Genomic DNA, 24,135 nt, shown 5'->3' with positions numbered 1-24,135 from the left:
TCTGTAAGTGCTTATTTTGAGGAACTTCCGAAAACGCACTTTTCTGAAGGATTAAAAAAACTTGAAAAGCGATTGACCAAATGTATAGAGCTCCAAGGAGATAATGTTGAAAAACAAAAAAAAATTTACCCAAAAAAAATTGTTTTTATACTTCATTCTAAGGACTTATTGAACTACCCTCGTACCAACAAGAAGTAGGTAAGCGAATGACGTAGGTTTTGAAGGTAAAACATTATTTGGTACAGATTTCACTTCCGCACTTGCACTTTACAGATTACTGACCCGTAATCTGATGATTGTGCGCTCTCTTCACACCCCTTGACTTCCGGAAGTTCCACCACCTTTTCTGGAGGAAATGGGGTGGGGTTTGTTGTCTCGTGTTCCTTAGCGGTCCTACGTTTCTGCGCCATCCTTCGGCGTAGGTTAGGGCAGCACTGTTTGGGTGTGTCAGCGACTCATAAAAGCTTGGCCGGAACACAACATGAAACTAAAGAATAAAAAAACCAAGTAAAAAGAAGGAAGAAGAAAAAAAAGGCACAATGATAGTAGAGAAACTCTTGGCAAATGCTCGAATTACTCTTGGAGCTCTGGGACGAGACGCTAGGCGATTTTAAAATTGATTCAAGGGCTCCGTAAATAATCTAGACAATGCAGATTCATTATATTGATGTTGGACTAGCTGATCACTCTCTGGGAAGAGGGACACGTCGAGATCCCAAAATATGCGTCACCGTTTGGTAATCGCCAAAAGAATAAAGTTCTACATGTCTGAACAATGAGTCATTCCTAATGTTGTTCAATTAAAAATTCCAAGCACTCAAGAGCTGTTTCGTCTGCGATAGAGGTCTCAAATCATCCCAAATAATTCAATTTTTCAATTTTTTTTCAATTAAAAAAAATTGAAAAATTGAATTATTTGGGATGATTTGGTCGTTTTAAAGAAGGGGGGTTTTAGAAGCGCGCATTGGTTAGTTTGAAAAGAGTAGGGCTTGAAATGCAAATTTCCACAACTCACAGGGAAGTGGGGTATCAGATGTTGTGATTCGCGATTGACGTGGAGACCGCGGATTTTCCAAGTCGTTGTCTTGTCTCGCCGAAGTCTGCCAGCCTGTTTATAAATTCATTATTATAGATATTATAGATTAGCACCCACTACCAGAAAATTGGGTGATTTAAATAAAACTATTTAGGTTCAGAGGATTGCAAGTAAAGATATTAGGTTTAGAATGTTTTGCCTAACAAAGCAGTACTTTTTCCACTTAGAAAAGTTGAAAGCTATCGTAATGTGACAATATCTAAGTGAAAACGAATGGTTATGGTTAGGTATTATGAGAATTTTTCAAAGATAACATAAATGTTTTGTAGGCTAAACTATCGACCACCATAACGTATTGTTATCGAGATATTGTTCATATTAGCTCTATTCTAAGTTGAGTGTTTTAGAAAAGTATTTTGATAAGCTTAATGATATCAGAAAGCTTATTTAAATAGTTTTCTGATGCTTGACCATGAAGCTTCACATAATTTATAGTAAATTGTAGCTTTTTTATACTGGCTTCTGGGTCTGACAGGAAAAAGTATTTATGAAATTAAAAATATATATTAAAGTAAAGTCTGCTTTGTCCTATTTGCTTATTAAAATATCATTCGAAATCATTAAACTTAAGTTTAATTTGCTTGCATTTGCGAGAAAAATTTTTATTTGAAAAATTGTTTCACACAAAAATGTTGATGCTATCGTGTCTATTATTTCGATCAATATACCTTATGGTGGTCAATAGTCTATAAAGCATATGAAACAAAAAAGTAACAAAAATACATTCGATATTACATACGGGAGAAGGTAATCAGGAACAGGGTAAGAATATAATTAGCATAGAGAACCATCTGAGCAAAGGTGCCTTTATAATACTTGGGTTCGATTTATCCGATTTCAATCTCATCCCATATCATGAGTTAGAACATGATATCGCTTTAAGATCTTGCATACAAATTTCAGACAGAATTGCTAAAATAGGCAAACCCTTATGGGTGCCAAATGTATGCTCATAGTATGTTTTTTTCAATTTAAAAGATGTGGATTCTATTGAAAAGGCAATACCTTCCTTAAATTCATCTGATAGAATTTGTGTTGTTACTTATTTGTTCTACATTATAATTATACAGGGTGTTTAAAAAGTCCCGGCACGGTTGGGTATTTCCTCAGGTAAAACATTTTTCAAAAAAGTAAAGGTCATTCTTAAAGTAAATTTCAACGAGGAATTCAATGGTGACCTTAATTTTGATCTTTAAGTTGACCTTCATGGCTTTTTGAAGGTCAAATTAATTTTTTTAAACAGAAACCCCCTTTTTTGCATCTGCAATAGATATAGCGGAAAATTCTACCTTCAAGTACGTACCTAAGTTATGGATCAATTGCAACGTTCAAGGTCAGTTAGAGGTTATTTGAAATTAACAAAGTTTTCCAAGAGGTCAGTGTAATTCCTAAAGTAAATTTCAATGAGGAATTCAATGCTGACCTTCATTTTGACCTTGAAGTTGACCTTAATGGCTTTTTGAAGGTCAACTTTGTTTTTTCAATGAAAACCCTCTTTTTTATATCTGAAATCGATAGAGCGGAAAATTATACGTTCAGGGACGTACCCAAGTCACAGGTTAATCGTAACGTTCAAAGTCAGTTAGAAGTTATTTGAAATTAACAAAGTTTTTCAAGAGGCCAGTGCAATTCCTGAAGTAAATTTCAACGAGAACCCAGGAACAACGACGTGGACGTAGTAAATTTTGTTCCTTTTGGGGTGCTTGATTAGTGTGAGTTCTCTTGCCTCTCACGTTTCGGGGTGCTTGATTAGCGTGATGCCCCTTGCCTCTTACGTTTCGGGGTGCTTGATTAGCGTGAGTCCCCTTGCCTCTCACGCTTCAGTGAAGATGTTCGAACTGAAAACCTTTAGCTTCTTGACAAATAGTCGAGAGGTGTCATATCAGGAGATTTAGCAGGCCACTCGATTTCACCCCTTCTTCGAATCCACCTTTGAGGGAACTGAGTATCCAAATATGCTCGAATCTCCCTACCGTTATGAGCCACTGCTCCGTCCTGCTGAAACCAAATAATTTGAAAATTATCCTTTGTAATTTCCCTTATTCTTTGTAAAATTTAGTTTCTGAGAAGCTCTTCATATGCACTGGCATCGAGATTACCATCGATGAAGAAAGGGCCTATCAGGTACGTACTCAAGTCATAGGTCAATTGTAACGTTAGCATACATTTAAGACTGAGAACCGTACGCTTACATAGCTACACGTGTGGTTGAATTCCATTCGGCTAGGTTAGGTAAGGTCAGGTTTTGTTAGGTTAGGATAGGTTAAACCTCTATGTAGGTTAAGCCGAAGCTGAATGAAACGGTACCGCAAACACAACGGGACAACACAATGAGTTTACTTGTGTTACGTGAAGTTAAGTTAGGTTAGGTTAGGTTAGGTTAGGTCAGGTTTTTTTAGGTTAGGATAGGTTTGACCTCTTTGCAGGTTAAGCCCAAGCTGATTCAAACGATACCGCAAACACAACGGGACAACACATTCAGTTTAATTGTGTTTCGTGAAGTTAGGTTAGGTTAGGCTAGGTTAGATTTATTTCTAGGTTAGGCTCGCGTTGACCCATTCGATGTAGCACACATTTGCTACTGGGAAAATATGCTTCCAGAGCTTTACGTGTAGTTCTATAAATTTATGTTAATTCAGTTTAGGTGAGGTAAGGTTCTGTTGAGTAAAGTTATGTTAAATAAGTTGATATCAGGTAAGGGTTGATCCTTCACAGTTGTCGACATGTTTTTGAAGTGAAAATTTGCATCACCGGCATTATTTTGAAATTTATTTGCCTCAGTGCATGATTTTTCGTCATTTTTTGAGGTTATGGCTCAACCATGACGTGATGGGTGATTTTTGATACCGAATTTGAATTTAGCGCCCCAAAATCCATAGGAATACGTGTGTCTTCTTACCAGATCCGCACACTTTTTTTTGTGGGGCTGTGTCATGATACCTATCGGTGTTAGTATTGCCTGCAATACATTTACATTATATTATATTTTACAATTCCATATTGAATGCCAAGATAATATACAATGCCACTGCACAGATCCGCAAAAGGTAGTCTCACGATCCATTTCCGCTTCCGCTCTTCTTGGCTATATATAACATGTGACAATCAGTGGTGGGAGTTGGAGAAATCGCGATAGACGATCAATTTGGCCCTCAGTGAAATAATTTTGCGATTAATCAGGTTGGATGTACAGGTTGCAGTATACTTTTCAACTAACATTAGTTAATTTTTCTAGTTGTATGTTTCTTAAAAATAAGAAAAAAAAATCCTTAAAACATATCAGGAAACTAAGTGAACGTAATCTAAGTTTCTTCCACTGACCCTTTCCCCACCCTCTGTTATACTAAACTTACTAAAGGAGTTAAGGATGCATTCAAAAATCTAATTTTTATTTGTGAAGCTCATGTGTTTCGAATTTGATGCATACAATGGTTCATTAGAAAGCAGACTTCATTTGGATGATACATGAATTTTAGAACATAAAATATGCACAAGGTTCTTTTCAAAGTCCATCTTTGTTTAAATACTGCTTAAATGATGTTTGGAAATAATAAATTTGTAGCAATGTATCATGTTTGGATGAATACTTTTCGAGTTTCGAAAATTTGATGATGGAAGTATATTGGATAAAAATCAACCAAGAAAAAAAAGAGATTTAATTTTTAATTACATTCAGAAGTAAACATTTTTATTAGGGCACAAAGAAAATCGGAGTGTCTACCTGGATAGAAAATGGGGAAATAACCAAAAATTTTATTCAGTAAGCGAGATTTTGTGAATAGAGAATTTAGCAAAATCATCACAATTCTGACTTGGATTAGTGTATTTCCTAAACGAATTGTAATTCTAAGTTGGGACATAGGATTTCCATAAAGAAATATATAATTTCTACTTTGAGACTACTTGACTATTTTGACTTTGGAGCATGCAAATTCCACAAAGAATTAAATTCAGGATTTAAGACTAGAAACTTTTGAAAAGAATTATAATTCTAAAATAGAAATTGAGAACAGAGCTTTTTGTAAAGAATTAAAGTTCACACTTTGGTATTGAAAATTCAAGTAAAGAATTATGATTTAGACTTTCAAACAAGGAATTTGATTAAAGAATTAATTTATAGTTTATATATTTTTATAATAGGTTCTTGCTATCTAGAGAGAAGAGAATATGTGAATTATTCAGGAAGGGGGATGCAAAATTGGAGCATTGGTTGGAGGAATGTGAAGAGATGGAAAGGAGGGGGATAAGCATGGAGGTATTGTTGCATGAAAGGGGTGAGAAAAGGGCAGTAGGATGGGGGAAGGGGGTGTTGGGTAAGATAGAGAAGAAGAGAAGGAAGGAGGAAGAGGAATGGAGAAGGGCAGATTTTAAATAGGAGAGGAATTAGATGTAAGAGAAATATAAATATTGTAAATAGTAGTTAAGTATTAGGTGTTAGCCGCAGAGACAGAGGCTGGTAATGCGAGGCATAGCGACAAAAGAGCGAAATGCGTGCGAGGCGTAGCGGGGTGCAGCGAGGAAGGTTAGGCTATAAGAGCGAGGGGATTAGTTATAAGGTGTGGATGGATAGTACTTTGTAAGACGTAGTTGTAAGAAACTTCTGTAAAAAATGGAAGTGTAAGCGAGTCAATTTTTTAAGGCCAGCAGGCCGAAAAATAAACGTTAATCTATCTAGTTTATATATTCATTTTTCATCTAACTACTCCTTTTATTGTATGATGGTCTTCAAATTAGTGCTTGAATGGATAAGGATGTCAATTTCAAAATTTTTTGTTTCATCATATTAGTCAAAGGATTTAAATAATAATCTTTTTGTTTTCACTTTACCTGCACCACTTAAAGAACAATCAATAGGAACTGATATAATATGTGTAATTTACATAGCAGAACAGACTTTTCAATATGTGCCTCGTCAGTGTTTCATTTTAGAAAATTATGTACATAGTAGATTAAACCCTCTTATCAAAATTAAAAACCATCTTTTTCAAAATCAATATGACATTCTAATCTATTTGCATTAAGAAACTAAGAGTTACTATATATGCGGACAACAGTGGTCCAACCTAAGTTAAATAAACGAAAAAGTAGCCAGAAAAATTAGAAATTCACGTAATGTTACTAGTTTTCTAGTTAATTCAACGAGCTTTGATGATGTAATAAGTATGATAGTTACTACTGGCATTTGCTCTTGAGGGTGTAGTCTTATACCAGCTTAATTTTCATTACTCTTTTTAAAATATTTTTTCATAAAAAATGATATTACCTCACTAGCAAATACAATTAAAGATATGGAAAATCCTACACCTAAGGTCAAAAGAAGAGGTATCATGATATTTGTAGCGTGGTTAAGTTCTTGAATTATCTGATTCATTGAATTTGATGAAGGATTTACTGAATGATTGTTCATCCACTTTCCAAAGATTCCAGACTGAATTAAATGTGACAAAATTTTATCAATCCGTCGAATATAGGGCGATCCTGGTTCTAAAACCATGACATGTAAACCCTTTCGGAGACATGCTTTTCCAATCCTAATTGAAGCATGCAGTTTATCGTATTCTTGGGCATAAAATGTTGCAGCCATTTCTTTCATGATGCACGAGATGTTCTTATTCTTTATTAATAACTCGATGCAGATCCTGTCTGTAAAGCCGATAATAGTTCTATTCAATAAAATGTCAGTAACCTCGTCGTTTTCACTGGTTTGCATAACATTGAAGAGATTGTTGTTCATCACCAGTGGAAGCTGAGAATTATTCATATCTTCCAGGGTATTGATTTCCATTTCAAATTCCGTTGTGAACTTAATGCCAGTCAGAACTGCGTAAATTACTGACGAGGAAATGAAAAATGCAAAAAGCTCAAAAACGAAGATGATTTGTTCTGCCAATTTCTGTGGCATAGTGGGAATTGTGAATCCGAGCGCTGCTTCTAATATGTACAAAGGGGACCACACACTACTTTCAGACTGTATAATGTATCCTAAGATGAAGGGTATCAGCATCGTCATAAACACTGACACAGCCAGGTAAAAGCACTGGCTCGAATATTCTATAGATATTGCTTTATATTTGAGAATTGGTGCAACAGGGTGGTAACAAAATTCACCAATTGTCATGCTGTAGTCCATAAATTTTTTTCCATTGAAAATGTACTCACCAAAATTAGTGTACCACTGCATTTTGTTATGAGTAATTTGGTACGGAAGAGAACTGCTGTTGCTCTGATCCGATCTCCAGTCACCCCATCCTTCAATTCTCGATTCAACTTCTAAAATTGAGCAATTCATCGCATGAGACAGAGCTTGCACCACCATTCTTCCCGCTCCAAAAACTTCAATAGGATATCCAGAACGATTTCTTCTTACCAAAATTACAGGAGGCTCATCGAAAGAACCTGTTGTCAATTCATATCCGTGTAAATCTCCCAGTTTGTCACGCAAAAAATAAGTATTATCTGAACATTTCTTCTTCATGTATATTCTAGTGAATGGATTAAATTGATGAACCGTCGCTATATGTCGATGCACAATCCTGAACCAATTCTTTTTTGGAACTTTTTTGCCAGTAAGTTCAATAACATTAACATCTAGAAAACGAATTAACCACAAGCTCTGCAGAAAATGTACGTAGGTAGATCGTTTTTTATCTGATAAAAATATTACCAAGCACTTTGGTCGTCCTCCCTTTCCTGTGAGTTTAGTCAAAGTTTTTTTCATTTTATTTGTATGAAAATAATACTGTTTGGTGTTCAAAGTCTGTATCGTGATAAATAGTGTTGTCGTTCTAATTTCGGTGATGTTTCCTGCATTAACCAAAACATGGAGCTCCGTACTATTAAGTTTGTTCAAATTGATAATCTTAGTAGGTACACTACCTACAATTTTACTGACTATTTCATTTACTATCAAGGCTTTTTCGCCCTTATGATTTTCATGTTGTACTATTACAACTTGAAACACTTTGCAATCTTGTTTAACATAGGCAAGAAGTCTATCCATACACTTTGTTGAGTTGAAGAAACCCTGCACATACGTTAGAAGAATTAGGTGAACAATAATGTTAATGAATTTGATATTAGTAAACATTTTGCCACTTTTTTCCTTAGTTTATGTAATCTATGAATTATTCTGAAAAACTTTACAATTTTATGTGCACTGGTAAAAATATCTGTTGTAGATTTAACACAAAAGTCTGTGAAGAAAAAATCACTAGCAGTGCATGTGAAATACGTCATTCTTTGAAGGTAGCTGCTGCTTCAGTAGCATTTGATTTAAAAAGTTGAAAGTAAATGTTTCTGGGTATCTTAAAATATATCTTGGCTGGTTTATTTTTTTCAATCAACGTGAAATCACAATTGCATTATTACAAGTGCAGAGAAAAGTATTATCGACTTTTGTTGACCTGATTTAGCAATGGTATATTACTTGCAACATTTTACGCATTTTAACACATCTTTCTGTGCTCTTTAAAGAAACATACTTTACCTTTTATTTTCGAAGTAACTATTCACCGCAAATATGTATAAAAAGCTTTTTACTTTTGTTATAAATTGGGCAACGATTTTATTTTTAAACTAAGCGAAGGTCATCAGAAATAATGACGCACGATCCTCTGTAGCTAAAAGTTTTTTTTTACAATTATCGGAATAACAAAACTATGCTTCACTATTCTAAATCAGATACTGCACTTTAGATGCAAAGATCTCACTATGCGATTCAAAACTATGTCAAAGCCTTGCACTGCAGAAAAATAATTGTTCCTTTCATCGTTTTTATGCTCATGACCCTAGTTTAAGCCAAGGCTTTTAAATAATATTTATTGATATCATGCTCAATTGCGGATTTTCTAGTTCATTAAAATAATACTATTTAGCTTCAGTGGATTGTAAGTAAACATGCTTGGACTAGAAACTTTCCTTTATCCAAGCAGTACTTTTACCACTTACAAAAGTGCGCAGCTATCATAATGTGATATCTTCTTCTGTATGGGGTAGTTATCAAAGTCAAAACGAACGGTTATGATCAGACATAATAAAAATTTTCCGATGATATGATGAGTGCTTTTTAGGCTAATCTATCAACAACCATAATATATTATTATCGCGATACTTTTCATAATAAATTTATTTCCAGTTTGGTGGATTAGAAATGTATTTTAATGAGTTGTATGATATAAGAAAGCTTTATTTGAATGGTTTTCTGATATTTGATTTTAAAGTTTCACATAATTAATATTAAAATGTAGCTTTTCAATTTATGATTTTTAAAAGGAAAAGTACATATTCAATTAAAATAATAAAGTTGAGTAGAGCCTGATTTTTCCTATCTATCCTTTCTTCAAGTTCATCAGAATAAAATAAATTCTAATTTTAAGCCACTCACAAATGTCAGTTTTTATGACAAATCCAAGTTATGACTACCTACATGCACAATGAATTCGAAAGCTAAAAAATTTCCTAGAGCTCTGGAAATGTATACCTAAATATAGAAAAATTGTAGTTTTTGCCTTTGAACTTAAATTCAATAATTTTCTTAAAACATGTGTTGTTGGTCCTGAAAAGTTTATATTTTCCAGGGTTAGGAGGCAGAAATATATATAGAAATATAGAAATAATGCTACAACGAAATTAAAATTTTTCGTTCAAAATTTAATTACTTGATTGGAAGTGGAACGCTTCTACTAAAAATTCTGGTTATTCTTTTAATATGTACAATGTATATTGCCAATTCATCTTTTTTCACAATTGAACATTATTTAAACTTTTTTTGGCAATAAAACTTTACTTTCGTAACTGAAAATTAGAGTATTTCAGTTTTAAATACGAATGTACCTTTCTTAGTTGAAAGTTCAACTATATGATTTAAAATTGTGGTATTTTGTTCTAAATTTTTCTAAATGTGAACTCAGCTATTTTGGTCGAAGATTCAACTTTCTGTTTGAAAGCGAACCTTTTTGTCGGAAATTTAATTGTTTTGTGAAAAATCATTTTCTTAACTTGGTAATTTTTTTAGCTTTCTGTCTGAAGAATCGTCTTTGATTGAAAATTCAACTTTTTAAAATGAAATTTAGACTGGTTTGAAAATGCATCTTCTTTGATAAAATTTAATCTTTTTTGGATCAAAATGCATCTGTTTGGCCAATTAATAATATTTTTTCAATTAAAATTCTTAATCGGTCATTTTCATCGAAAGAAGAATAATTTTAAGTTGGCGCAGGGGATTCAGTAAAGAATTTTAATTTCGACTTTGGGACAGGAAATTTTCTATAATATTTATAATTCTAACACCAGTGAATAAATAAAGAATTATAATTTTAACTTCTGCACAGGAAAGTTTGGAAAAAATCATTGTATTTTTGACTTTAGGTCATACGATTTCCACAGAAATTAGAATTTCTAATTCTTGAATGAGGATTAAAAAAAAATTGTAATTCTAAATTAGAACTCTGCATTTTCGTGAGAAATTAGAATCTTTATTTTATATTCAGTTCAAAACAGAAAATCTTGTTACGAATTTTAACCTTCACTTTACAGCAGGAATTTCATTAGAAAACTATGTTATGGGGAATGGGAGTTAAAAATCCTAAGAATACATTTTTCAAAAATTTTTTTATCTGATGATACAACATGTCAAAAATATTCTCTCAAACTTCCAAGTCAATTGGAATAACACTGTAGGAGATTGAGCATTTGGAAATTCGTTTCATTAGATTCAGCCGGCGGGGAACGTCACAAGTATATCGAGGCACTTGCTTACCTATTGCTTTCCTTATTTCTCACTCGATTCTCTCGCTTCCTAAGGGTTGTTTTTTCAAATATTTTACTTTTATGCAGTATCCCCAATTCCTATATGATCTCGCACCACCCATGGAACATTTCCAGAACCAGAATTATTACCGTTAATGCGCCTTTGTCTGAAAACTCTATTTTCAAAGAAGGTCGACATGATTTATCATAAACTAATGAACCGATTTTATTGAAATGTAGCACACTTTTTCTAGATAGAATTGACTAGTGATTGAACAGAGTTCAATTTTTCTTTGATGACAACTAATTTTGCAAGGCGATACGTGGAGTACATTTTTACCGAAAATTGTCGTTTTTCGTATAAAACTTCGGCAAAAATTCAAATTTTGATTTTTAATTTTTCGCTGAAACACAAGCTATACTCACCTACTAACAGAAAAATTTAGTTTTTCTATTTCCGATAAAGCTACCTTGTGTTATCCTGATGACCGCATTGATACTTTTTTCCAAGGGTGCTACGAAAATCAGGCCTCAACAGCTAGATTTTCAAAAAATTTTAAATGAAAATTATGGAAAACATTATTTAAATGTTATTATTTTATATACTTAACAGTTTGAATAGAAAAATTTCTGGTTCTTAAAAAAAAATTAAGATAATATCCTTTTTATAACCTTTGAAATCCATGTAAACCCCTGAATTGATAGTACATCCATGGTTTAGCTAAGATCGCCAAGAATCATCACACGCAATGCTGCAAAGCTAGAAGTTTTTTTATACCTATCGGAATAAGAAAAGTACGCTTCATGATTCTGCTTCAGAAAAGACACTCTAAATTCGTAAATTGTGCTGTCTGGCTCAAAATTCATCGAATTTGAAACAGGAGTTATTAAATGATCGTCCATCCACTTTCCAAATAATCCAGACTCAATCAAATGTCACAGAATTTGATCAATACCCGGAATATAGGGCGACCCTGGTTCTAAAATCATGGCATGCAAACCCTTTCGAGACTTGTTTTCCAATCTTAATTAAAGCATTTATTTTATCGTATTCTTGGGCATTATATGTTGCAACCCTTTCTTCCATGATGCACGAGATGTTCTTATGATTCATAAATAACTCGATGCAGTTCCTGTCCGTAGAGACAATAATAGATTCATTCAAAAAGACCTCAGTAATCTCGTAGTTTTTACCAAGCCGTATACTGCCTAAGATATTGTTGCTCATTACCAATGAAAGTTGAGAATTATTCAAATGTTCCAAAGTTTTTATTTCCATTTTGAGTTCCTTTGTGAATTTGATTTTTGTCATAACTGTGTAAATTACTGATGGGAAATCATAAAAGCAAAAGGTTCTAAAACAAAGATGATTTGTTCTTCAAATTTCTGGGGCATATAGAGAATCGTGAATCCAAGCGCTGCTTCTAATATGTATAAAGGGGACCACACACTTCTTTTATATTGCATAATGCATCCTAAGATAAAAGGAAGCAGCATTATCACGCGCATTGACATTGCCATGTAAAAGCATTGGCTTGATTATTGTATAGATACTGCTTTTTACTTGAAAATTGGTGCAAGAGGACGGTAAAAAAATTCACCCATCGCCATGCCATAGTGTATAAATATTTTTCCTTTAGAAATATACTTATCAAAATTAGTGTAAAATTGCATTTTGTTATGAGCGTGGAGAGGTTGAATTGAAGAAAATTTGTTCTTATGCTAGAAAGAATTGTTTTTAGAGTTCACACAAATAAACTATTTATTAAGGGAAGTAAGCTTCTATGTATCAGAGCGTGGCGCAATGAGAGGGTAACAAATTGCACTCGGAGCGTCACTCGGACGAGGTTGCGGAGGTGGAAAAATTCGCGACGTACACTCGATAAGAACTCGAACCGTTCTAAGGTGTCGTTCTCTGGCTGTCAATGCACTTCCAAAAAGGGTCGGCCGTGGAAACAACCGCTTGCTCTCGAATTTTCTAAACGAAAAACTGAATTGCGCAGTTTGCGCGGTTACCCAAGTTTTGTTGGAATAGCCACACAGTGTAGCTCTGTGGGCACTTGAAGGTTAGAGAGTAGGGACTCTAAAATATTCACGAAAGCCAAAATTATAGCAAAGAGGAAATGCATGGACATCTTACCCTAAATCTTATTGTGAAAAGCGAACATGCACCCCACCAATAGTGGGATGGCTTGGTTTTAATCCTGCGAGAAACAGTCTTTACTATTTATCTAGGTAAGTCTCTTCGACAAAGGGTCTGACATATTTATAGCTTTACTACCTCCTTCTCGAACTTACGCTCGTCTCTAGAATTTTCTTAAATGAACCACTCATGTTTTATCACTGCACTTAGAAACTTTCAAATTCCGTCTTAACACTAAACACGTGCGATCTCCAGTCGCCCCATTCTGCACTTCTAGATTCAACTTCTAAAATTGAACAATTCATCGCATTAGACAAAGATTTAGCTACTAGTCCTCCCGCTCTAGTAACTTCAATAGGATATCATAAACGACTCGCTTTAGACGAATTACAGGAGGCTCATCGAAAGAACCTGCTTTTAATTGATATCCATTTAAATATTTCAGTTTGTCTCAAGAAAAATGAGTTTTTTCGGAATATTTCTTCTTCATGTATATCCTCTTAAAAGTATTAAACTGACGAACCGTCACTAGATCTCGATGCAGAATCGTGAACCAATTCCTTTTTTGTATCTTTTTTGCCAGCAAGTTCAACAACATTAACATCTAGATAATGAATTAACCATAAACTCTGCAGAAAATTTGCGCAGGTAGATTGTTTTTCATCTGATTAACATATTACCAAACACTTTGGTCCTCCTCCCTTTCCTGTTAGTTTAGTCAAAGTGTTTTTAATTTTATTGATCCCATAATAATACTGTTTGCTGTTTAAGGTCTGTATCGTGACAAACAGTGTCATTATAAGTTCAGTAATGTTTTAATTATTGATTATTTCATTTGATATTACAGCTTTCTGGCCGATACAACTTTCATGTTCGAATATTACAGTTTGTACCCCTATGCAATCTTCTTTAATATAGTCAACAAGTCTACCAATACACTTTGTCGAATTGAGGGAACCTTGCACACACATCAGACAAATTAGGCCATCAATAATGTTCATGGATTTTATATTAATAAACATTTTGCTATTTTTTCCTTAGTTTATAGAATGTATATATGACTTTCACGCACTTTAGAATTATCTCGGGACTGGTAAAAAAATGTGTAGTAGATTTAATACAAAAGTATGTGAAGCAAATATGTACTAGCAATGCATGTTAGATACGTCTTTCTTCGATGGTGGCTCCTGCTTGAGTGGCATTCGATTTAAAAAATTGAAAGTAAAGGTTTCTGAATATCATAAAATACTATCTTGGCTGGTTAAAATATTTTTTTCCAATCAACGTGAAATAAAAATGGAATTTTTACAATAGTAGGGAAAAGTAATATTCTATTATCGACTTTTTTTGACCTGATTTAGCAATGGCAGTGTTCTTGCAATATTATACGCGTTCTAACAAATCTGTCTGTATTCTCGAAAAAACATACGCGAGTATGTAGAAAGTTGTAAGTCGTTAAAAATAATATTTCACATAATTTACAAATCCTGATAGTTGACTTATTTTCTTTATCAGAATGCATTCATTCAAGTTTTTCTTCCTTTAGTTATTATTAATCTGAATATAAATTATAATTTTTAAATTGAACGATTTTATGGTTTCGAATAAATATATTTAAAGAATTAATTTTAAGTGCGCATTTAAATACATAAATACTTGTAAAAAATTCAATAGACAATGGAAAATATGTTTGAATTGTTAGATCTTTTTTCCCGTAACAGAAAAATCCTTTAACATTTTCGTAAGAAGATTCTTCCTTGTTAATTCGTTTCGTTTTAAGCGGTTAAAACGTTACTTGTCTAAGAACAATACAATTTTCTTTTCATAGATGAAATTAAAATAAATTGTAGAGCGTCATCCTTTTTTTTAGAAAGCCTGAAACCTTTTTGCAAGCTTTGAATGTGGTTTGTGTAAAATACCGCTTTCTTTAAAGGTCGAAAGCGTTGTAATAGAATTGAATTACTCACCTAAACTTGTTGATAGTACATCCGTGAATGAAATAACTACGCTTCACCAGTCGAAATTAGCTACTGTACTTTGGATGCAAAGATCTCACAACACGATCTAAAATGTTAAAGCCTTGCACCATGGAAATACAATTTTTCCTTTTATCGTAACGATTTTCATGACACAAGATACAGCAAAGACTTATAAATATTATCCATTGATATAGTGATCGAATGCAGCTTTTCTAGGTTATTCAAATAATACTATTTAGCTTCAGTGAATTCTGAGTGAAGATATTATATTGATCTAGAAAGTTTCATCTAGCCAAACAGTACTTTTTCCACTGAGAAAAGTTGACAGCGATCACAATGTGATAATCTCTAATTTTTCATGGGGTAGTTATCGAAGTGAAAGCGAATGGTTATGTTATGAAATTGTGAGAATTTTGCCAAAATATGTTGAGTATTTTGTATGCGAATCTACCGACCGCCATTATGTATGTTCATCATGAAATTGCTCTTAATATATTCATTTTTAATTTTTGCTGAGACTAGGTTATGAAATTTTACTTAATTACTTTTAAAATGTAGCATTCTTATTCTATTTTCTGTTTTTGACAAAGGCAAGTACTTATGTAATCAAAAATGTATTTAAGTAAGGCTTGACTTTGCATATTTATGCTTTCTTCAAGTTCATCAACTTATATGAATATAAGTTTTAGGCCACTTTCGAGTGTCAGTTTTTATGACAAATATAAATTATGACTACCTACATACACGATAAAATTTGAAAATTCATCTTTCAAAGAATTTTCCTTTACTTATAAAAACAAATGTCATTGAGTTCCGATGAAAACTGCATTGTTAGAATGTCAGTCTTTTTTGATAAAATTTGAATTTATTTCTTGAAAATTCATCTCTTGGGGTTAATTATTCAATTATTTGATTCTAAATTAAATTTTTGATGATAATTTATTTTAGTAGACTTTCCATCTTCGTGGACCATCCAGCAACTTTTTGGTTGCAAATTTTTCTGTTTTGTTTAGGAATTTTACTAATTTGTTGTAATTTTTGCTTCTTTGGTTGAATTAATTTACTTTTTATTCAAAATTAAATTTGTTTTGTGTAAGAATTAAATTACCTAATTTGAAGTGGATAGCCTCTATTAAAAATGTATTTTATTCTTTACAGATTTATAACTTACATTTCAAATTCACCTATTTTCCAAAATTCAACAATCATTCAAGAGTTCATTTTTTCGTCAATAAAACTTCATTTTTCAACTTAAAATTATACTATTTTAGTTTCAAATACAACTTTAGCTTCCTTAGTTAAGCGTTCCACTAAATGGTTTAAAATTATTGCATATTGCTCCTAAGTCTTCTTTTCGGGCTAAGAATTCAACTATTTTTCCGAAGATTCAACAATTTGGTTGGAAGTAAACCGTTTTGTCGAAAACTTAATTATTTTGTGAAAGTATTTTTCTTTTTAGCTTCAAAACTCAGCAACCACCTTATCCGAAACAGCTGGAAATCCCTTTCGAAAGACCGTATTTTCATTCGATTCCCTGCCCATTGAAAATAAGGACAAACCCAACGTGAAAATAAAGCTTGGGTCGCACCCTAACTAATTCACCACGGTTGCCAGTTTTTATTTTATCCGAAACACCGGGCTATACTCTTTGACAATTGGAAAGAGCCTATGCGGGTAAGCATGCTATAGTTTCTTCCAGACTTTTCATTCAAATCGCATTTTTGTAAAAGCTATGGAGCTTAATTTTTTTATACAAATCAGCCTAGTCGTTCATGAGCAAAACCAGTTTTTATTGCTTCTTGTCCTCTCTATAGTTTTTACAAAAATTTGGTTTAAAGATCAACTATTGAAGGAATGTCATGTCTCATGGGAATCTAGCTATGCTATCAATTTGTGTTCGATAAATGAAGGGGAAATTGTTACATGCTTATCTGCAGAGCCCCTTTTCTAAATTTAAAAAGAGTTGCCTGGTATTAATTTCCTTCTTAATCTCGGTAGGCTAAAAACCAACCGAAAATATGAACTTTCGAAAAGTGTTACCAAGGATTTTGGACAGGAAGGGGGTTGGCAACCTTAGTGCTTTGGATTAGATTCTTTCTGTACTGTATTTTGACCTTTTACTATCCTTATTCTAAATGGGCTGAAAGCCGACCCAACAATTGTACAGGAAGTCATCTTTTTCTGGAATTTTCGCGGTCAACGCTTTGACTATAATTATTTTTCATTAAAGATTCTTCTATTATAATATTAGTTGAAAATTCATTCTTTTTATTGAGAAATTTCTTTTTCCAGTTAAAAACAACAGAATTTTGTTACTATCTTATTTTGACTGGTAGAACATTTAAATTTCTATGTTGAAAATTTGTCTTTTTTGTTCAAAATTAATATTTTTAGGTTGAAACATTTTTGTTGCAACTTCGACTTTTTGACTTGAAAATTTAACAATTCAAGTGCTTTTCTTTTCTCTCTGGCCTAAAGACTCCTCCTTGGTGAAAAATACATCTTTTTTGTTAAATTTTATATTATTTGCTTCAGAATGCATATTTTTGCTTGATTAAACATTCTTAATCAATCATTTTGATCGAAAGAAGAATAATTTAAGTTGGGGCAGGGGATTTCAGGAAAGAATTGTAGTTTTGACTTTGGGACAGGAAATTTTCTCAAAGATTAATAATTCTGGGATAAATCAGTGAATACATACAATATTATAATCTAAACATCTACACACAGAGAATTTTGTAAATAATTATAATTTAAACTTTATAGCAGGGAATTTCCACAAGAATTGAAAGGAATTTAAAAGAACAGGAATTTCCTAGAAAAATTGTAATTCGAAAATAGAACTCTAAATTTTTGTAAGGAAATATAATTTTAATTTAGTATCCACTGTAGAACAGGCAGTTTCGTTAGGAATTATTAGTTTCACTTGATAACAGAGTTGTCACAGAAAACCATTTAATGTGGAATGGGATTTCTGGAAAAATTTTTAATTCATAAAAAAAGAATTTTATAAAAATCCCATTTTCAAGTTACAATTTCTTTTGATTTTTAACTTCCTTTTTCCAAAACTTAAAAAAAAGTTTAAGTGAAATGTTTGAATTAGCACAATTTAATACTTCTTTCTTTAAAGTTTTGAAAAAGGAAGTTAGCATATTTCTAAATTATAAAATCTATTTTTTTTTGTTTTGAAGCAAGCAAACACTTTGATATACGTAATTTTTGTGAAGAATCAAAATTTTGACTTTGAAAAGGTATTTCCGTGAAGAGTTAATTTATCATTCATTTGTTTATATTTTGAGCTAATATCCCCGTATACTGAATCATGGCCTTCGAATTAGTGCTTGGATGGATGATGATGTCTAATTAAAAATGGTTTGCTCGAATATATCAGTAGAGAAAATTAAATAGAGGAGAGTACCAAAATATGAGATACCAACTCTGTTTGGCGTGATTGTCGGAGTTCTACGGACTGAATTTAAATGTAGTATAGGTCATTTTAAAGGAAATTTAGTTTGCCATAAAAAGCTTGAACAGAAAATTTCACTAAAATTTTTTCTATGCTAAAAATACAAAAAATGTAAAAACGTGCTTTTTCCAAACTCGTCAAACTATTCTCATACAATGAGATACCCCAGTAAATAGCTAATAAAATGCACAATAAAGTATTACTTTAATGAAAAACTTTATTCTATGTTTCCGAAGTATAAATTAACTAACTACCACACCGTGCAACTATGCACTTACTATGCCTGACCTGTACAATGAAAAACTCCAACACTATCGGTATTTTCCTACTTGGTTATTCAATTCCCATCACTACAGGCAAACTTTACTGATAAACACATATTTAATGAATAATAAATAGGGTTTAAAGAATCCCCTTTCAAGAACTCGACCACCATCGATTTCACAAAATGTTCGCCTATAATCCTTAGAAGCCCAATGAAAAATGGAGTATACCACGAAACTACTCTTTCTTTAAGGGCTACAAGTTAGTGATAGAACCAACAGAGTGGGTCTTTAGTTTAGCTGACACCCCGCTATCTCATATTACGAGAATATCTCATATTCGAGTACTCTCCTCTAATATTTCTTTATTTTAAGTCTACTTTCAATGCATATAATAAAAACTTATATAAACTACTGTCACATATATAATTTACATATGAGAACAGACGTTTTAATACAATTTTGTGCCTCAACAGTGTTTCATTTGAGAACATTATGTGCATAGCAGATGCAATAGTATATCGAGATTAAGAATAATTTTTTTAATAGCGATGTGAACTTTCTTTGCATTTCTTACTATATTTTGTTGTTGTTGATATTTTTTTATTTTTTAAATAATCTTGCATACGGATTAAGTAGTAGGTATGCTTGTCAATCTTATTCATTGCCTTTTTTGGACGGACTTTCATACTAGCCTATTTTACATAATACCTTAAAACACTTAAATAGAATATGTAACATTAGCTCACAAGCAAATACAATGAAAGAAGCGAAAAATCCTACAATTATAGTTAAAACAAGAGGTGTCATGATATTTGTGGTTTGACTAAATTCTTGGATTAGTTGACTTATCGAATTTGAAGCAGGATTCACTGAATGTTCATTAACCCATTTTTGAAGGAGTCCAGACTGAATCAAATGTGCTAAAATTTGATTGATTCGTTGAATATAGGGCGATCCTGGTTCCAAAACCATACCATGTAAACCCTTTCGGAGACATGCTTTTCCAATCTTAATTGAAGCATGCAGCTTATCGTATTCTTGGGTATAAAATTTTGCAACTCTTTCTTCCATGATGCAAGATATATTCTTATGCTTCATTAAGAATTTGATGCAGTTCGTGTCTGAAGAGCCAATAATAGTTTTATTCAGCAAGATATCAGTAATCTCGTCGTTCTTGCTTAGCCGCATAAGGGTAAAGAGTTCGTTGTTCATCACCAGTGGAAGACGAGAATTATTCAAATCTTCTAAATTATTAACTTCCATTTCGAATTCTGTTGTGAACTTGATACCAGTCAGAACCGCATAAATTACAGATGAGGAAATCAAAAAAGCATAAAGTTCAAAAACGAAGATGATTTGTTCTGCCAATTTCTGTGGCATGGATGGTATTGCGAATCCGAGCGCTGCTTCTAATATGTATAAAGGGGACCACACTCTGCTTTTAGATTGAAAAATGTATCCTACAATCAAGGGAATCAGCATCATCACGATTATTGACACAGCCATGTTAAAGCACTGACTTGAATATTGTACAGATACTGTTTTATATTTAGAAATAGGTACAACAGGACGGTAACAAAAATCACCTAAAGCTATGCTATATTCCATAAATTTTGTCCCCCCGATAATATACGCACCAAAATTAGTATACAGCTGTATTAATTTATGAGAAACTTGGTGCGGAAGAGTACTATTTTTGATTATGTCCCTTGTCCAACCATCCCATCCTTCAATTTTGGATTCAACTTCTACGATTAAGCAATTCATTGCATTAGACAAAGCTTTCACAACCAGTACTCCCACTCCAGTAACTTCAATAGGATATCCTGAACGATTCCTCCTTACACGAATTACAGGAGGCTCATCAAAAGAAACTGTTTTCAATTCATATCCGTGTAAATCTCTCAGTTTGTCATAGAAAAAATTAGTTTTTGCTGAGCATTGCTTCTTGGTGTAGATTTTCGTAAATGGGTTAAATTGATGCACCGTCGCTATTTGTTGATGATCCGTTGTAAACCAATTATTTTTTGGAAGTTTCTGATCAACATATTCAACCACATTAACATCTAGAAAATTAATCAACCAAAAGCTCTGCAGCAATTTTATGTAGCTAGATCGTTTTTTCTCTAGTAAAAAAATTAATAAACACTTCGGGCGCACTTTCTTTCCTGTTAGTTGATTTAAAGTTCTTTTTATCTCAGATGTCTGATGATAGTACTGCTTACTGTTCAAGGTGTTTATAGTGACAAATAGTGTTGTTGTTTTAAGTTTAGTAATGTTTCCTAAATTTAAGAAATCAAGGATCTGCGCACTGTTCAGTTTGTTTAAATTGATTATCTTAGTAGGAACATTCCCTGCGATTTTACTGACAATTTCATTTGTGAATAAAGCTCTCGCGCCACTAATGCTTTCATGTTGTATTATTACAACTTCAAACACTTTGCCATCTTGTTTGATATAGTCAACAAGTGTACTAATACATTTTGTTGAGTTAAAGAAACCTTGCACATAAGTCAAAAAAGTTAGATGGACAATAATGTTGATGCATGGTATATTAATATACATCATGCAATAATTTCTTCGATTATAGAGTGCATCTATGAATTTCGTAAGCCACAGAATTACCCGTGCGCTAATGTAAAATCTTGTAGTAGATTTAATATATAGCAGATTGTGAAGCAAATATACACTATCGGAGTAAGTAAGATACGTCTTTCTTTCAAGGTGGCTCCTGATTGAGTAGCATTTAATTTAAATAGTTGTAAGTAACGGCTTCAAGATATCATCCAATACTATCTTGGCTGGTTGGCAATGTTTTTTAATCAGCGTGAAATCAAAACTGCATTTTTACAATCGTATGAAAAAGTAATATTTTCTTAACGATTTTTATTGACCTGATTTAGCAATGGCAGAATTGATAAAAAGAGATATTTCGGATTTCACCCGTGTAAAAAACTACGAATTGTTTGCCGACGTTTCGTAAACATTGCAGTCCACATCTTCAGGGCTGACCTGAAACTGAGGTATCAGGTCATGATGTTCTTAGGCATACTTTCTACGATGCCTGTGATTGGCCAGAGTGCCTCACCGTTGGGACTGGTTGAACTTGATTAGTAAATCAAGTCTTTTTTTTTAAATTCGGGAGTACGGAAAGCAGAATTCTTGCAATACTGTACGTATTTTAACACATCTCGCTGTGTTATCTAGTGAAGCATACTTTCGATCTAATGTTGAAAGTTACTACTGTCCCCGATTATGTAGATTGTAATAAATCACTCAAAATTATATTTCAAATAATTTTCAAGACCAGAAAGTCGACTTATTTTCTTTATCAGAATTCACTTATTTAATTTTTCCCCCATCAATATTCATCAATTTAAACACAGATTATAATTGTTAATTTTGAGCATTTTTATCTCATACTTGAATTATCTTCTTGAAAGCAACTTTTTTCAACTTATGTCTCTAAGCGAAAACTTAATGGTCGACAAAAGATAATCCATTAAGGGCTCTTAGTTAGTAAACATTTTCAATCACACATAAAAATAGCAAGGTATGTGTTTAGAAAAGAGAAGATGATTATCTTTGAATAGAAGCTTCCTAAACACGACATTATTTTCATGTTGGTATGCAATATTCACTTTAAAAACTCAACTAAATAATATTTGAAAATTCGCTTAATTTCACAACGAACTTATGCTTTTGAGTAAATATCTATAAATAATTATTTTAAAAATGTGCAAAGAAATACATAAATATCTATAAAAAATAATATTTACAATAAAGCAGACGTTCAAATAGCTTAATCTTTTTTCTTGTTACAGAAAAATCTCTTAACTTTTTGGAGGAAGATTGTTCCTTGTTTATTTATTTAGAACGTTTTTCACGTTCCTCGTCTACTAAGAATATAATTTCCTTTACAAAAATATTATTGCGACAAATTGTGTCCTCATTCCATTGTGGGTAGAATAACCTTAATTTGCCAAATCTTGGGCCTTTAGTCTATTAAATACTAGTATCCTTATAGATAAAGCAGAAAAATCAGTATCACTTGAAAATTATTTTCACGTAATGTGATCGGAAAAAATACACGTTGATGTGCAAAGACTCTGCTGTTACAAACAGTGGAATCACCCTGAGATTGGTATCGTTTCCTGCAGTTATGACATCAAGTCGCTCGTTACTGTTCAGTATAAATTGATTGATAAACTTAGGGAGAACGCTGCTTACTATTTACTGACCACGTCATTTGCTAATAATAATTTATTCTTACCAATAGTTTAATGATGGGGAACTACAATTTTTAGTACCTTCATATCTTCTTTAATTTTTTTAAAAAGTCTACTAATAAGCTTTGTCGAGAAAAAAAACTTTGCACGTAGGTCAGGAAACTTAAAACAGCAACTATTTTAATGATTACTAAATAAACATAATTTGTTTAACGTTTAGTTTTTTCAGAAAGTATTAAACTCTTGCACAAACTTCGAATGTGGTCTGTATAAAATACGTCTTTCTTCAAAGGTGGTTAGCGTTGCACTAGAATTGAATTATTAACCAAAATTAGTTGACAGTACATCCATGATTAAACGAAGGTCAACAAAAAATATCCCGGACGAGCCTTTGAAGCTAAAAGTTAATTTTTTTACAATTATCGGAATAGCAAAACTACACTTTTCTATTTTAAATCAGCTACTGCACTTTAGATGCAAAGAACTCACTGTGCGATACAAAAGCATGTAAAAGCCTTGTGACATGGAAAAACGATTTTTCCTTTGACCGTATCGATTTTCACGACCTTAGTTTTAGCAAAAGCCTTGAAATAATATTCATTTGTGTAATCATTGCATGCAGCATTTCTAGCTCAGTTAAAATAATACTACAGCAGCGGGGTCTGTGGTTGTCTCTTATGCGAGGACTCGGGCGTGAACAAACAAAAGCAGAACGGACTATAATGCGTTAGTTCCCGATCACCTTCAGTCCCAAAATTAGAGCTATAGAAGAGTTTTACTATATTTAGCTTCAGTGGATTGAAAGTGAAGACATTGGATCTAGAAACTTGTGTCTAGCCAAGCAGTACTTTTTCTACTTAGAAAACTGCAAAGCTATCATAATGTGAATATGTATCTACTTTTATATGCGCTAGTGTAAGTGAAATCAAATGGTTATGGTCAGAATTTAGGAGAACTTTTAAAAAAATATGATGAGTGTTTAGTGGGCTAAATCATCGACCACCATAATATATTGTTATCGAGATCTTGGGCATAGTAGTTTCAATTGGAATTTCGTAGTTTAAAAAAGTATTTTAGTAATCTTTTTTATATTAGAAAGCTTAATTTAAATGGTTTGTGAGGCTTCATCATGAAATTCCACATAGTTCATATTGAATTGTCGCTTTTTTATTCTAGTTTTTGGGGTGTGAGAGGAAAAAGTTTTGAAGT

The sequence above is a fragment of the Belonocnema kinseyi genome, chromosome 2 (assembly GCF_010883055.1).
Source record: "Belonocnema kinseyi isolate 2016_QV_RU_SX_M_011 chromosome 2, B_treatae_v1, whole genome shotgun sequence".
In the NCBI taxonomy this organism is placed as follows: Eukaryota; Metazoa; Arthropoda; class Insecta; order Hymenoptera; family Cynipidae; genus Belonocnema; species Belonocnema kinseyi.
Note: the sequence above shows the minus strand (reverse complement) of the source record.